At 39.8% G+C, this 15,620-nt stretch overlaps 1 protein-coding gene across 3 annotated transcripts in view; it reads left to right on the top strand.

The window, feature by feature from the left end:
• The first annotated feature begins 8,679 nt into the window (after positions 1–8,679).
• ST8SIA5 (ST8 alpha-N-acetyl-neuraminide alpha-2,8-sialyltransferase 5) overlaps positions 8,680–15,620 on the top strand; it is a 68,915-nt gene continuing 61,974 nt past the window's right edge. For 2 of the 3 annotated variants that reach the window (XM_075078940.1, XM_075078937.1), the window contains exon 1: positions 8,680–8,888. The gene's annotated coding sequence lies outside the window, so the exon portion shown is untranslated. The remainder of the gene's footprint in view (positions 8,889–15,620) is intronic. The other variant, XM_075078939.1, reaches the window with a different exon arrangement.

The raw sequence follows: 15,620 nt of genomic DNA, 5'->3' as shown, positions 1-15,620 counted from the left end.
AACAGAAAACTGATACCGTAGTACTTCCTAAGAATTGAAGATCAGAAAATAAGAATATAAAACCAACTTATTCTGCAAGCATATTATCATATACAAAGCACTATGGGTGGAATAAATGGCCGTATCAGCCATATAGAATGAATGGTCCTGTCAGAAACTGCTTCCAGCCACAGGCGTGGAAAATACTGTCCTGTTACCTTCAACAGAGCTTCTCCGCATGCACACACACAATTTTAGGACCATTTTGCACAGCTGGTGCTCAGCCATGGTCCTATAAATATAATTGAAATTAACTTTATTCTCCTTTGACTTTTATTGCATTCCAGTTTATGCCGGTCTGTGCAGGAAAACAAACCTTATAAAACTGTTGAATAGTTTCCAAATTAACAGGCTCCTTGAAAAAAAACCCTCAGTGTCTACTGACTTGCTATCTTTATGGGAATTTTATTCTTTACATTACCTCATTTCCATTTAAAAGTAACAACTTTAACACAAAGTATCTTCCAGTCTATAAACTACTTACAAAAATCTTACAGGTGCTAACAGTTCCTCTTCCCACATTTTTTTTACTAAAAGCATAGCCTTCTTTTGAATTTCTGAAGCAATTACTGTCCTTCAGCCACAAATATGAGGAGTGCTGTACTAAACCCCTTCTGGTTGTAACTTCCCTAAAACCAATCAATAGAGTCTATGAAATTGCACCTGACAAATGAAAGTTATGCCTATAGAAATAAACCAGAATGTAACAGAACAGAATAGAACAGAACAGAATGGAATAGAATAATTCAGTTGGAAGGGATTTAAAATGATCATCGAGTCCAACTGCCTGACCACTTCAGGGCTGACCAAAAGTTAAACCGTGTTGTTAAGGGCATTGCCCAAATGCCTCTTAAACACTGATGGGCTTGGGGCATTGACCACCTCTCTAGGAAGCCTGCTCCAGGGTTTGACCACCCTCTCAGTAAAGAAATGCTTCCTAATAGCTCAGACCACGGGCTGTGTGCTGTTCAGCATACATTTTAAGGGCATAAGTGAAATTGAAGTCATATATTATTTTTGTACCTGCCTTCTGAATGTACTTGATTTTTTTTCATATGCTGTGATATGCCCTAGGAGAATCTAAAATTATTTCATGTAAGTGATTAGTTATTCTGTGTTTACAGCAGTGTAAGTGAGAGTAGATAGTAGAAACTTGGACATTTGAAAAACTTTGAAAAGAATGGTTTGTGAAAGTGTAGCTGAGGCTTCATGAAAAGAAGTTGGTCCAAACTGTAGCTGGTATTGCTTCACTGTTGTATTAAGGGCACAAAAAGCCAGAGTCCTTATTCAGTAAGCGTTACTGGAGCAGGAGAAGGTTCCTCTGCTAGTTAATACCTGTGTGGCAGGAGAAGCCATGATGGAACAGGAGGAGCCATTTCCTGTTTCTAGTGTTTCTCAGAGTTTTTAATCCATTTTCACTTTCCCTGTTTTGCTCTGGATCTGCTCTTTTTCACACACAAGTGTAGGTTTTTCCTTTGTAGAGCCTGATGCACTTTCGTCTAGATTTTGCTTTCTGTGTGGTTCAGATAGATTTGACTTGCTTTGTTGTGCACGGAGTACATGGTTTTCCATGGCTGTAACCGAGATGAGTGGTCTCATAGTCTATACAAATTAATTTTGATAACATTCAGTGGTTTGGAGGATGGGTGTTACCAACAGTTATTTGTACAGGGGCTTGTGTAGACAGGCAGGACCTTCTCTGGTTGTCATCCAGGTTAGCCAAGCAGAAGGCAGCTCTGACCTGAAAGGCAGATAGCCTGGTTGGTCTGGTTTTGAGCTAATAATGCCTGTCTTTTCTCAGGGAGTGTGTTAACTCAGGGGTGACACTCCATTATCATCACTGTATAGCTTCCATGCTGCTGTTGCCTCAGATCTTGAGAGTTTCAAGTGCATCTGAAGAGCTCAAGTCTGTCTTCGCCTGCTTGTATATAGGTTTTTCCCTAGAATGGTTAAAATTTGAACCCTGCCCAGATAAGAATGGCACCATCTTAGCTAAGAACTTAGCTTGTTTTGTAAATCTAGAATCTTATTTGTGTCTTATTCAAATGTATTAACGAAAATACTTCCTCATTTGCCGTATTAGTACTGTTAAGACACTCAGTTAACTGAGACAGATCTGTAGCCTATTTGTTTTATTTACCACTTCTCTAAACCTATTAACACCTCTGAGAGGGTCCTCTGAACACAGCAGGTTTATGCATGTTTCAGCAGGTCAACTGTTTGGGTCTGATTTCTAGTAATGATGCATGAGAAGAAAAAAATGCAACTTTATTACTAAGTCACTCTGCAACAAAAGCTTTTCGTGATATAAGATGCCTGATGAGGCAACTGCCTCTTTACAAATGATGGTTCGCGGTGTTTTTTGGGTCACAAGCAGGGACCAGTCCTGTAAATTTTTCATCAAGCAAGCAGTGGACTATTTACCTCAAAATACCACTGTGAATCTTCTGCTTTACAATATTTCTGTATGAATAAAAGCCTGTGATGGATGCACTTATGGCAGCAGAAGGGTACCTGACCAATACAGCATTAGAAAATCTGTGAAACTGATGCCAGTAAACCTTGTAAAGAGTAGAAAAAGTCCAAAATTTGTGTTGATTTTCAGGACTGTGGGAAAAAATCATACTACTTGTAAACTGAAGCTGTATGGTATTATAATCTTTGAAAGGCAGTGAATAATTTACTGCTAGCTTTTGGGATTTTCCAGGGTAACACTACTGTTAAAGCTGAAAGTTTCCTTAATCTGTTGCCATCGGTTTTTTAACCCATTAACCTCTCATCTCAGGCAGGCTGTCTGTTGAACCCTTGACTGTCCCACTAAATTTTAATCTTGAAATTCTGATAAGCAAGGGTATATAGTTACAGTGTGACTTTAGATTTTCTTTTCTGCATAAGCTTTTATCCTAACAGCATGCAATTCCTTTAAAACTATTGATCAGAAAGCTGATGAGTTGTCTTGCTATGTTTTTTTTAAATTATGCATTGGCCATAGTCAATATTCAGATTTTGCCTGCGCCTCAGAAATACCTGGATTCATCTCACAAATTATTAGGCATTTAACAGAGATAAGATAAGAAAAGACCTGCATTGGAGGCCTTACCCGACAATGAAGAGAGACAGGCACTTCAAGAAAGCATTTCAGCTTTTTGTTTGCCTGTGATTTGTTGTGACTGAATAACTAGTGTAATATGCCACGATATTATTTCTGCTCCTTCACTGGATGGTTTGCAAGAATATCCAGTACTGATACAAACACATAAAAGCAGCACATATGAATTTCAAAAGTACTGTCTCTGTGTTGCCTTTATTCTTCTCTCCTTAAATCAGTGAGACTGCTGTTGGCAATGGTTTGAAGTAACGTGGCCCAAAATGACTGTTTTTGAAACCCCAAGCTGTAAAAACAAGCATTTTGCTTAGTCCGATGTGTGTAAATGTGAAATGGATTGTTGTGATCATTCGTGCTGGTGAAACACCCTTGCTTGTCTACGTATACCAAATGAACAAGAACAAAACTGAACAAAGTTCGTTTAGAGTTGAGGGTTGGTCTCATAAATAAGGCACCTGACTTGGGCTGGGGAATGAGTGAAAGACTTTGCTGGAAAATTACATAATCTCTTTGCCATGAAGTCCCTGCTTGTGAATGAAATCAATAATGCTTCCCTGCCTCATCATAATTTATCATTACAATACTTCTTATAATGGAGTATGATTATTTAAAATTATATTATTAAATTTGGTGATATGGATGTAGAAATAGCTACGTTTTATCAAAGATTCAAGAAAGTTTAGTCATAGTGTTCATTCAATTCTGGTTGTAAAACAGAATGAAAAGGAAAGTATGAGTAATGAAGTGTTCTTCTGCTTCAGGAAGAATGGAGGCAGATTTTCTCCATTGAATTAAATAAGGGCTACCACTCAGCTTTCTGGTAACTTTGCTACATTGAGAACATTTGCCAAATTGCACTGAAAAGGTCACATCTGTTTATCTGGGATCAGGATACGTTTTGTAACTGATTGCAAAGAATGGCATAGGCCAAGTGGCAACGCAATAAGGCTGCCCTGAGCAAAGCCAATGCAGAAGTGAAAACGATTTCAAGAAGCTCTGTCAGGAATGAGCAGTCTTGGTGAGCCCATACGTACAGGGTTTGAAATCTCTAAGGAATGTCTGGATCTTTATTACTCAGGAAGCAAGCAGAATAAGACTGAAACCTCCCAGCTTGAGCCAGACACAGCAGTTCCTTGAATGGTAAAACCACTGTGAGCACTTTCAGGTTGGGATGGAGGAACTGACACTTCAAAGCCCAGTTGGATCAGCTGCTGGGTCATTCAAACCTTATCTCTGGCTGGAGCCTGCCAAGGCACATATGCCCCTTTGAGGCAGTGGATATCACAGGGCTAAGATGCAGTGTGAGATGACCAGAGGAAGGGCAGCCGCACTGAAGGGGGGTGGCTGTAGAGCAGCCCTCCACAACAATCATATTAATCCAGGCTGATGAAGAAAATCTAGAGCTTCACCATCTTCCTTTCATACCACAACTATCATGAGGCTCATAATAATCAACTTTATGCACTTTTTTTTTTGAAAAGGTGTCTCCATATAGCCCTCTTCAAGCAGAATTGATCCAAGATAACTCTCTTAGAGCTACTATGGAGAAGTGAAAAGCATTACTGCTACAATAACAGTACTGTTAATTATTTCTGCTTATCTGAGTGATGACAGGATAGTTTCATAATCAAATGTTCCTTTAAAGCTGGGAAATAACATTAACATCAGAAAAAAGAAAAAGGAAGGATTTGTCTCTTAGGCACTGCCATATGTCTTTCCAGGTGGAAATACAACAGGGTGCAGTAAGGCAAGGATCGTGGAGGGACCCTGTTGTGCTTGGCTGCTGAAAAGCATATGGTGTAATAATATTCCAGCTCTGACTGTGAATTTTCCTTCTCTTGTCTTCTCTGGCAAATATAATTCTAATTTATATTCAACTGTTCTGTTTGTGTCTAGGAAAAGAGTGCTCCTTCCATCATCAAAAATATCTATTAGATCATTTCCCACTTCAGAGAGAACCCCAGAATAAACAGAGAATGAGTACGAAAAATTTTCTCAGTAACTGTCTGAACCACCTTTATAATGTAGAAGAGGTTACGGAGGCTTGGTTTTCAACGGCCTTAATGGAGACTTTAGGATGCTGGAGTTCCAGGAGAAGGAACTTTTCCCCCTCTTGAAGTGGTAACTGCTCCGAAGAAGAACAGTGCTTGTCCTCAGCCAATTTTTGTGCCCTGCAGTAATGCTGAGCTGCAGTTGGCTTGGTCTCAGGGCGTCCTTCCTAGCCTTGGAGGTGACTGTAGGGAAAGTATTGCATTTCAGAATTTATTATTTATTGTTTAACTTTCTCAGTGCACTCTTCGGGGCATGATGCTGCAGAATTGTTGGCAAAACCTGCGTTCCTATCGTCCTGCTCTCCTGTGCTTGGCCAGGCATGTCTAGGACTACACAGAGATCTTCACATCTCTGGGGCCTTCACTTGGGTGGAATCTAGTGAAATGCTTCAGATATATGTGTAATCAGAGATTACAGCAAAAAGTAGAAGTAGTTCTATTTGTTTCAGTATCAGGTCAGCGTACAATACAGTTTCTGAATGGCTGTTGCTTGCGGCTTCTGAGGAAAAAGGCATAAATCTCTGGCACTTGGCAGTTTTGAAACGAGAAGCCCATGCAGGGGTGTTTTTCTGTCATCATAAGCAGTTTAATGGCTGGCTTCTATTCTGAAACTGGAGGGGGTTTTATGTCTCCTAAAACATATCATTATTATCTCCAGAGCTATTATCTCTAATGTAACTGTGGGTATTTGCTTCCTCCAATCCTTTTTAAAAATCCTGTTAGGCTTTTGAACTCTATGATTTCTGGCTGTACAAAATCCCTTAGAGCAAAATTAACCCCTTACAAGATTCCCTGTACATACACCACTGAGGGTATTTCTACACCACAGACTTTCCGTGTTGTGGTGTCCACAGTCAGCAACTTGAAGCTGTGTTTGCCAGCATGGCTGAAAGGAAGTTGTGGACGCATATGTGGGCAAGGCTGTAATCTGCCAGCTTTGCAGTGTGGTTGTAGTCCAGCTGTAACAGAGCTGAAATACTGGGTTGTTCACTATGTTCCTAAAACTAGCTGTGCCTCTATCTCTCTTTTCCTTGCCTTGCCTTATCCGTGATTGCCTTGCCATTCTGTGATTCTGTGATCAGCTTGCCTGTTGCCCCCAGAAGCTGAAAATGCAACATAATGCAAACCAACTCAAACTCATGCACACTGGATGCAAAATAAATATTGCAGGTTCTCTTATAAAGCAGAGTCTTGAGTTGTGCTTCTAGGCAGTAACTTGTGAGTGTCACCGGACGTGACTTGGCAGTAACACAGAGAGCGTTCGTCAGATTATCTGCCCTGCTGTGGTGCCATTATTGACACCTGTTTATATTGGTTCAATGAACCGGGCATCATCATCATCGCTGTCTCCAGACAAAATACTTTCTCTTACTTCACAAATGTTTAGCAGAGCAGAGTTGGCAACATTTATGGGAATGTCATTTGTGACATTAATAGCAAAATGGCAACAGCATCTCGCTTTCTCAGGAAGTGAATGCTCTGTAGCACTCTCCATCTGCTGAGTTTTTAATTCTATTGTGGTTTATATTTTAATATTTTTCTCTGTGGTCAGGGTACTGCTCCACAACCAGAGCAAAAGAAAGTAGCAAGGTATTCTAATGGTAGCAGGGTATACTGCTATGTTGATAACAATATCCCTTGGAAGCAGAAGGACCTCATCTTGTCCCTGCTAATAAGCACCAGAACCCTTCAGTGCCTGTGCATGCACCTTTACAGCATTTTTAACACTGATGTCTTATAATCTGCTTTGTGCCTTTGAGGGATATCTCTCTGTGAATAATCACTCCTGAGATACTTTGGATTTGCCATTTCTCCCTGATCCTTGTGATCTGATGAAAACATTGTTCTCCCTTTCCTTTTTCCTGCATTTTCTGTGGGAGGAAACAAAATTCTGAAAATTTCAGAAATGTTGCCTTAAAGAACTCACAGTCTCTTCTGCCCATCTCCTGTTGGCCCACTGTTATCTGGCAGTGTTGATGGTGGTAAGTAAAAGATGAAGTCATATTACTGTAAGCGTAAACACAATGAGTAAAAACAGAGGGAGAAACATATATAGCAAACCTTCACTATTCAGATAAATCCCAGTTCTTTCATGAGAAGTTTCCAGAAATGTTCCCATAAACTGGAGGTGAGTTTATTGTGGGGCCTAGGGTGCTGGGACCTCCTTATGACCACCAACTCTTCTCCGTCAAGTACATACTGGGGTGGCAGAAAAACATTTTATCCCTCTTATTCCCTTTTCCCCTGGGGAAACCTGCAAATGTTTCTGGTTTGGGAGTTCTAGTCTACCAATGGGAAAGCTGGGGTATGGTACGGTCATTGATTTCCCTGTGTTAGAGTCCAGATTTAGTGGTGGTGTGTTTTAAACAGAATGAGTTGCCCAGAGCTTGGGGAAAGCATTTTCTAAGTGGAAATATCAAGTGAACTAAGTTATGACAGGATTACAGAGATCGCAAATTGTACCAGAACGGCAGTGTAACTTCTTCTCCATTATCTTATCTGTGTGGGTGTATCTAAGCAAGCTCGCACATTTATCCAGCTTTAAAACTTCAGACCTGATTTGAGGTGTAAAATGTGATGGAGAGTTGGTAAGGCAGGGACACTGCTCCAGATGTCATCAGCAATCTGTTGTTATTGTTCAGTCTTACTGAAGATCTGGCTGGAGGCTCTTAGCAGGAGCAGAAAGCTGCCTTGTCCTGTGTGTTAAACACACAGTAGCAGGCAGTCCTGGCCTCAATTAGCTATTCATCTAAGAGCCCAGATTCTGCAAATTTTGACTTATTTTGTGTTACCACTATCATCAGGTGAATGGCCCCAAACAGATCAGTGTATGAGTCAAGTTACTCATGAGGCAGTTAGCAGGATTAACCTGTAGATTCAGTATTTATCTCAAAATTATGCAGAAAAGAAGTCTTCTGCCCCTTTTTTTTGCTTTTCAGCAGTTTTACCTATAAGAAGTTGCATTGATTTAGAATTTTAGATTTGGAATGTTGTTCACATTTTAAGATAAATAAACATCTTCAAAGACAGTCTAAATGGTTCTTTTAGATAACAAAAATAAATCTTGAGAGTAGAAATGCTCCTTAGAGGAGTTTTATTGACTCCAGGGGATTTCAGTGCCACTGGAGCAACTGAAAGAACTGTTTCCAGCAAAGGAAAGGATTTAGTTCAAGAAAGAGGCTTCCCCACATAACACCCAGCTGTTTCTTGTCACAAAAGAGAGAAAACCTGCAAAAGAAATAGAAGAGAAAGTACAGAGTGAATAAAACTGCTGCTTCCCTGCAAATATCCCTTACAAAGTCTTGAGCATAGGAAGGCTTTCTAGCTCATGATGCAAGAGCCAAGGCAGGGGGTGGGTTTCGTGGGCTGGGCTGAAATTTGACATCGGGAGGAAACTGAAACGCAGCATTGGTGGAAGCTGTCTGTGATGCAGAGGTGAAGGCTGGATCTGGCTTGACGCTTAGGGGAGGTGAAAGAGGGGGACAGCCTGCGATTCAAAGAGCAAAAGAAGCAGGAGCTCATGAGTGGCAGTGGAGGAGAAACAGAGAGAAAGGGGCAATCTGGCATAGCAGGAGGGCAGCCACAGCATGTGTAGAAGGTAAATAAGCAATCACAGTAAAATAAGGGGCAATTTGACAGAAAAACGTCGGGTTGCTGCTGCTCTCCTGGTCTGGCTGGATTTCTTGCAGATGGTATGTGCTTTTCTCTCTATAGCACATTTCTGATACATTCTTGTGAACCTTTAGAGGAAATCTAGCTCCATAGTGATCTGCATTAATCAGAAAGCTTTGTTAAAAACTGTGAATCAACTCCAAACACAAAATAATTAGTTTTCAAATGGTGATTTTTTAAAAAGTAAAATACATTTATATGGAAGAAAACGAGAGTCCGGAGACAGGCATGGCACATCTGTAAGACGCATGCGTGTTATGGGAGGGGGGATTGTAAGCTAAAGATCGCTTGCAGTTAGCTGCTGAACTTCATGTGTGCTTTAGATTGATTCCTTTGGATGTGTTAGCAAGCTGTTAACACTTGCACTGAACACAGTTGCCAAAAAATCTTGGAGTATTTAACTAACTCTAATAATAGTTTCTTATGTTAAGGGAATGGTGTGGAATTCCAGAATTAAGAAATAAAGAGGGGTCATAATGGAAACTGACTGTGCGATGAAGTGTAAACAAATCAGAAGTCAAATTAAGTCTTATTAAATCTGACTCAGATACGATTTGCCTCAACTTGACTTGTGTGGTGTTGCAGGGTGTTTTTTGCTGCGCTACCTAAATAGTATTTGAGCATTGTGCAGATGCTGCCAAGTTAATCAAATGAATGTCATTTGAGCATGAGCATGAGTTTTAGGATGAGTGATCAGGGCTTTTGCTGATGCTGCAGGTCATACGGGACCCCATTAAAATAAATAGCAGAGCAGATCGTCCAGTGTGTGGATAGGCATGGGAGAAGAAAGGAACCTGTATTTTAGCATCTGACCCTGCAGATGAGACATTGGCTCTGCCCTTGAAGATAGATATTTAAGATCTTATTTCCTGTTTCCAAGTAAATCTCTTATCTAGGGTCTAGAATCCACTGTCCACCAATATGTTGAGAGATTGCGATAATGAATCTGCCCATCACATCCGGGGAGGCTGCTAGCAGCACTGCACCCTTCTGACATTACACGCTCTAATTACATGCAAGGTTTTTAAGAGTGCTGAAACATCACAGAAAAGAGAAAAAGATAAAAGCCAAGATTTCAAAAAATGGTGGACCAGGACTTCCAAGATAAACGCCAATAGAGAAAACATAGCTTGTTTCGTTTTGCCGTTGTTTCATGGGCAAAAAAGAATGCTTAGGTATTCCTGAAGGAATGCAGAAACCACAAACATGGGCTGCAGTAGTTGCAATTAATTGCTCTACAGAGGCATGGTGCATCACCCACGTCCTACTACAGCTTTGCTTTGAAGAACTAAATGACTCTCCAGCCACCCATTCAACCCTGTGCTCAGCATGGTTTTGCGCCCTGCCTCTAGGCAGAAGGCCAGGATGCATATGTACATAAATACCTTCTCAAAAGACTTTTTCACAGGTTTATCAGACAGAGATATTTGATGGAGTAATTAGGTGTAGTATTTCAGATTAACAGTAACCGAACAACTTGATTTTCACTAAAAAATGATCCAAATTTTATAATGGACAGGGCCAAAATAAGCTTTGTTTAGCATCATTGTACAGAAGCACCCAAACCTGTTTCTAGAAAAATTCTAATATTTCTAAAGCAAGTGAATATGTGAAGGCATCATGGTTTTGAAAGACCGCAACTATTTTTTACTGAGGTATTTAAAGACTACAGGTGTTTTTGACCACCAGTGTTGGTTTCCTCTGGACCTAAATACTTATAGGTTGTGCAAAGAAAAGATCTGCTTTTGCAGAGTGATTTTATTCTTGGCTGTTATTCTACTGACTGTAATATTAACTTATTTTTAGAAGTCCATATTTCAGGCACAAGTGTGTATTTAGTCTAAAGTATTGAAAAACAGAAGTGTTTTCCTGTCAGAGAAAGTGAGAAAATGGGAGTAGTCAGTATTTGCATTTATATAGCATCTTCTCTCCAAGGATATAGAAGCACTTTGAAAATACTAAGTTGCCCAAGATCCAGGGAATTTTCAGTAAAATGTTGTGTAATATTTGCAGACCTGTCACCAGTTACACTGAATGTGATGAAGGAGATGCAGCTGGGAAACTCTGACTTCCAGGATTTGAATAGGAAAGGAAACTTGGACAGGTGGAAGACAACCTTAAGTTGCTGCAAAGTTGCCAGATGTTTTTTGTAGCTTAAGTCTAACTGTCTAGCACTTTGGCCATTGGACCAGTACAGCTGTGGTACCATAGACAGCATTGGTCTAGGTTTTAATTAGAATAACCCCTTTTTATAGAATTCTGGGAATGTCAGTTTGCTAATTTTACGTCTAGCTCCTTTTCAGGCCAGCTTTCCCTTAAAAGGTATTTTTCAAATGAGGATGTGGAAGCCTTATTAGGTCACTGAAAGTGACAGAATACAGATGTAATCAATAGTTCATCACTGGGAAAGAGGGTGCCGGAGGCAGCATTGTAGGTCAGGCGAGTTGTTCTAATGGGACTCAGAGTCACAGCCCAAGAAAATTACTTTTTATTGCATTTGCTCATCATCGTCAGTTTTAACCCTTAGCGTTCATTTATCAACTTTCCAATGATTCCTCAAAGAATTAGAATGCATTTGCCTTACGAAACTCTCAAGAGTGTAGTTCTTACTATTTGGGTATTAAGATGTGGAAAGGATTGTTGTAAAATATTTAAATTTATTGCTCGTAACTGTGAATACAGTCTCTGGTAGGAAAATTAGCTTTAATTAGTACAAGAAAAATAGCGTACTAAAAATCTCAGTCTCTCTGGGTCTTACCAGTGAGGATGTAGACCCAGTAAGTAGCTTTTAGCTCCCTTTTTCAAGAGCGGAAAGAGAAGTACAACCTCTGAAGTGAAATCTCACCTTATTGTCTTTGCCCTTTAATGCTAAGTTAGAAAAGCATCTTTCTGCGTGACAAGTTTAAACACTGGCAGTCCTTCTGTGTTCTTAGCTACTTATGTGCTTTTAGCAAAATGCCTCTTTTTGGACCTTTAACACTGGGCCAACCAGCAGTCCCAATTTATGAACTCAGTTATATATATCCTGACTCGAGATCTGAGAAAGAAATAGCTGTTGGCCTGTTTTCGCTGGCAACGTGAGAACTATGTGCTCAGTTATCAGTTCTATTTTGCTGCTGCTTCTGCCAATATCCCATAAGTGATTTTACTCGTAAAAATTGTGTGTGATCATCTTTGTTGGAGGGACTCTATGTTCCATGTGATCCTGGCAAGCAGTCAGTGTTTTGTAGTTCCCAAACTACTAACTGCTATCTCCTCTTTTAAAGCAATTTCTTATTTTTCAATCTTATTTATTTGACTGTTAATTTTAAAATTCTATTACTTCTGGTATTTCAATCCTGAAGTATTTTTCAATATCCTAGTAAGGCACTTCTTTCTGTCAATATTCTTCACTTGAGTCCTGTAATTTACGATATTTTTAGAATGCAACATTCTCTTCTGTAAAGAAAAGCAAGTATCATTCAGTTTTAGTAGATGTCTCTGTACTTACTCATGTAAAGATAACCATATATACATTAAGAACCTCCAGTATATAATTTTTAGAAATAAGACTATAGCTGGTGGAATTTTCTTAGCATGGGCAGCTTCCTAGACCTGTAGCAGAAATTGACATAGTTCCCAGTTAGGCAGCTAATAATAAAAATACCAAAGAGCAGATTCAAAGTATTGTCGATACCTACCCCCTTCACACCTCAATAGACCTATTTTCCAAGGGGTTGTGTTCTTTATGATGAAACCCCAAAATATTGCTATATTATCTGTGCCAGTTATCCGCAGCTTTTAGTGTCCTATGCTCTGGATTTAAAAATCACATGGAAACCAGGAATATTGTTTCTTGCAAAACATTTTGAGCTCAGCAAAGGTGGCGTGGCTCCTACTGCTTTTCATCTAAGCTTTTGACATCTCTTAAGGCTTAGAACAGAATGAGAGGTATTATTAGTTAGGTAAATGAATCCTCCCTGCAGTGCTTTTCATTATGTAAAGGAAAATGGTTTGAGTCAGGGCTGAAAGCAAATTGCTTGAGGTCCTAGACCTCAAAACCTGTTACATTTTCTTGGTCACTTAGCAAATTATTTCTTATTTGATTTTTTTAACCACTGATTAATTTTTGGCAGCACTATATAGGTAGATAAAGAGGAAAGAAAAACTGTCCTGAGAAGAATTACTAAAGTTTTGTAGAATTTCAAAGCAAATTTATTAAATGGACTCCCGGGAGCATTCATTCAAATATTACAAGAGGCTGCTAGGAGAGCCTGTGGAATCTCCATCCTTAGAGATACTCAAAGCTTCACTGGAGAAGGCCCCAGCAACCTGTCACAGTTTCAGAGTAGGCCTTGCTCTGAGTGGTGCTTGGACTAGAGTCCAAGAACTTCCTTCCATCGTAAATTAATCTGTGAATATATGAGATTTTGGCTCTGTGAATGAGAGTTCCAGTCCCAGTTTAGCCATGGAATCTCATAGGTTGAGCTGAGTGGATGTGTCACCCCAACCTTAGTTCCCATTACATATTCAGATTGTATTTGGCCGGTGTTGATGCTCCCAGTCTGTTGTTCTGTGTTCACCATTCATTCCATAAACCTTCTCCAACTTGTTACCTCTCCTTTCTTCCAGGAGTTTTTAAGTGATGTTGAAATTTTAGATGGTAAAGTTCAAATTAAATTATGACCTTTAGATGAAAGCATCCTGTTTTCTTGGTTTCTTTCCCTACCAATAATAACTAGAATGCTTTTCAAAGACGAAAGAAATTAAAACCGAGATATAAGAAGAAAGGAAGGTGGTTTGGATGGGTGACAATGTCATCTGTACCTTGGGTTTAATCCATGGTAGGTGTTGTAGTCTTTGCTCTGCCACTTCCACATTACAGGGTCTTGATCAAGTCACACTATCTCTGGATGCCTTAACCTGCCCATGGCTTGGGGATGAAGCTTTCTGCAGATAAATCTGTTCTGGGTGGGTGGGCATCAAGCCAGCCTGGAGGTCAAGGGCATGGGTTTTCCCTTACCAGAAGTCTGAGCTCAGTCCAGCCACCAGGCTACAAAGGCAGAGGAAGGCTGAGGTGAACCCTGGCATGTAGTGATGGAGGAGGCTGTAGGAGGATGCAATGTATTTCCTACAGCCATATATCTCTCTCTCTCTGTATCTCTGCTCTTCTGCATCATTGTGTAAACTCATGGTGCCTTATTTTGGTATTGAGCAGGAGTAAAAGTAGCTACAGAGGTGTCAGAAAGAGGTGAATGGAGGCCTTATTCACCCCTTAGTAATGTAAAAAAACAGAGTTCAAGAATGTTAATGGTAGTTTCTGCATCGCCTTTGGTCAGCTTTGAATCAAGTTGGGATTCACCTCATATAGTTTTAATTGTAAAAAACTACTTTAATTTTAGTTATAAAGAACTACTTCTTGAAAAGAAGCTAGTTCTCTAGTCTAAGCTAGTAATTTAGGCACTTTCTGTAGTCAGTGGGGAGAAAGAAGCACACCCAATGACTGATTTGCCTGTCTGTCTACCTTAAAAAGCAATGCAACATTTCTGGAGAAGCCTGTTTTCAACGGCTGGCTATAGCAGGAGTCTGCTGAACAGCTCTGTTCGAGATGTGTCACTGAGAGAGCTAATGTTCAATCAGATGAATTCTGCACTTAACATACCACACACACATTCTGAGCAGGCCCGTAGCAAGATCCAGCGCACATTTCCTCCAGAAGTGAAGCAGGGTTTAATTTTTTTAAAATTTCGGTTCAGGAAAAGGAAAATACATATCCTTAATTAGATGTATATCTGATTAATGCTATCAATGCTGAGCTTTAATCAGACTTTTCATTTGCCAGTTCTAATGTAATAGGCTTTTTTTTTCTTTTTCTGCATAAACTGACACCCAGAAAATTTACTTTCTATTATTTGGAATGAATGGAGGAAAAAAACATGGGTAAAGCTTCTAGTGCCTGAAGTCTGGAAGCTGGGCATGTAAAAAGAGGGCATTTGGATGTAGCCAGCCAGGAGCTGGCTATATTTTTATACTTTTTTTTTTTTTTTTTTCAGAAGGTAGTCTGATAGTCTGGTATATTATTTACAGTTAAGATATTTGAGTGAATGGACATTGCATTACTATTTTGTGTTAAGAATTATCCATGTAAATTAAAAACCGGGCTTGCAGTTCTCCTGCATCTACACGTGGGAAGTTCACTGGTTCCCAGGGAAGCCGCTAAGTTAGGATATGAAGAGTACAAACTAGAAAATGTGATAAAGCAGAGTTGGAGGCAGTCTCTCTTATAAAAGCCTCTGAGAGTGAGTGAGTAACCCTAAACATTAACTAGATTTGAGGTGAAGTTTCCCACTAGTGAACGAGGACCTAAGAATTGATCCTAAGAGTATGCAGACTATTAAATGATACAAAGCAAGTTAATTTTAGAGATGCGATGTGGTGTTTTCAGCCACATAATACTTTAATCCTCAGGCCTACTATTCTAAAACCATCAGCTGTGGTTAAGTAGGAATGCTTACAGCAGGGATTGAAATGGCCAGTTTACTCCTTTTTTCCAATCAAATTTTGCTCTTGACTACACTGCTGTCCTGTGTGCTTGTGAAGGCAGGATTCAGTACCCCATTTGGACCCTCCTTTGACTGCAGGACATAGGAAGAATTGTGTTTGACCTGAATAGTAAGGCTCACTTGCTATATAAGCTGGTTACTTTTCCCTCTGGACATTCACTAGTCTGTAATAAAACCCCCTATTATTTAAGTGTTTTAAAACGTGTTTTC

Source organism: Phalacrocorax aristotelis, chromosome Z (genome assembly GCF_949628215.1).
Source record: "Phalacrocorax aristotelis chromosome Z, bGulAri2.1, whole genome shotgun sequence".
NCBI classification, from domain to species: Eukaryota; Metazoa; Chordata; class Aves; order Suliformes; family Phalacrocoracidae; genus Phalacrocorax; species Phalacrocorax aristotelis.
The sequence above is the reverse complement of the archived record's forward strand: the minus strand, read 5'-3'. Positions and strand labels throughout refer to the sequence as shown.